The following is a 611-nucleotide window of genomic DNA, read 5'->3' as shown; positions in this document are numbered from 1 at the left end:
CTGAGGATTGGTTTAAGAGTCTAAGCTTAGTGTATTAATTCTCAAGATCAAACCTATTTCATAATAGTAATTAGTAAAGGCTTTCTAGTTCATCAGAGACGATAAATCCTAAAAAATTAAACCTGGCATCATAGTTGAGTAAATATTCAAGAAAGAAATTAGGGGTATATTCTAGAGCATAAGTCAGCAATCACTTAAGTAAAATTTGAGGTCCTGTTTTCCTTTCCCCAGTTCATTAAAACCTTTTTGATCAGGACTAAATAATCAAATTAAACTCAGTTTTGTCCCAGTTAATGATATCTTTTTACATGCCTGACTAGTACTATTTTTTTTTTTTTTTGGGCCCCAAACATAGCCAATCACTGGAATGACCTTGGGATCTGGTGAAACTACATACAGATCCCTGGACAACTCCACCCCCCACCCCCACCCCCCATCAGGCATTCTTAGTCATTAAGTTGTAAATAGACCTTGAGTATCTGTTACTTTCACAGATCCCCAAGTGATCCTCAGGATCAGCCAAATCTGGGAACAGGGTTTAGCTGCATTCAACAGGCTCAGACTTCTCACAGGCACCGCCATTTGCCTCTGGGATTGCTAACAGCCCTGGG

The sequence above is a fragment of the Echinops telfairi genome, unplaced genomic scaffold, assembly GCF_000313985.2.
Source record: "Echinops telfairi isolate 266 unplaced genomic scaffold, ASM31398v2 ScPeMD7_7416;HRSCAF=8454, whole genome shotgun sequence".
Taxonomy (NCBI): domain Eukaryota; kingdom Metazoa; phylum Chordata; class Mammalia; order Afrosoricida; family Tenrecidae; genus Echinops; species Echinops telfairi.
The sequence above is the reverse complement of the archived record's forward strand: the minus strand, read 5'-3'. Positions refer to the sequence as shown.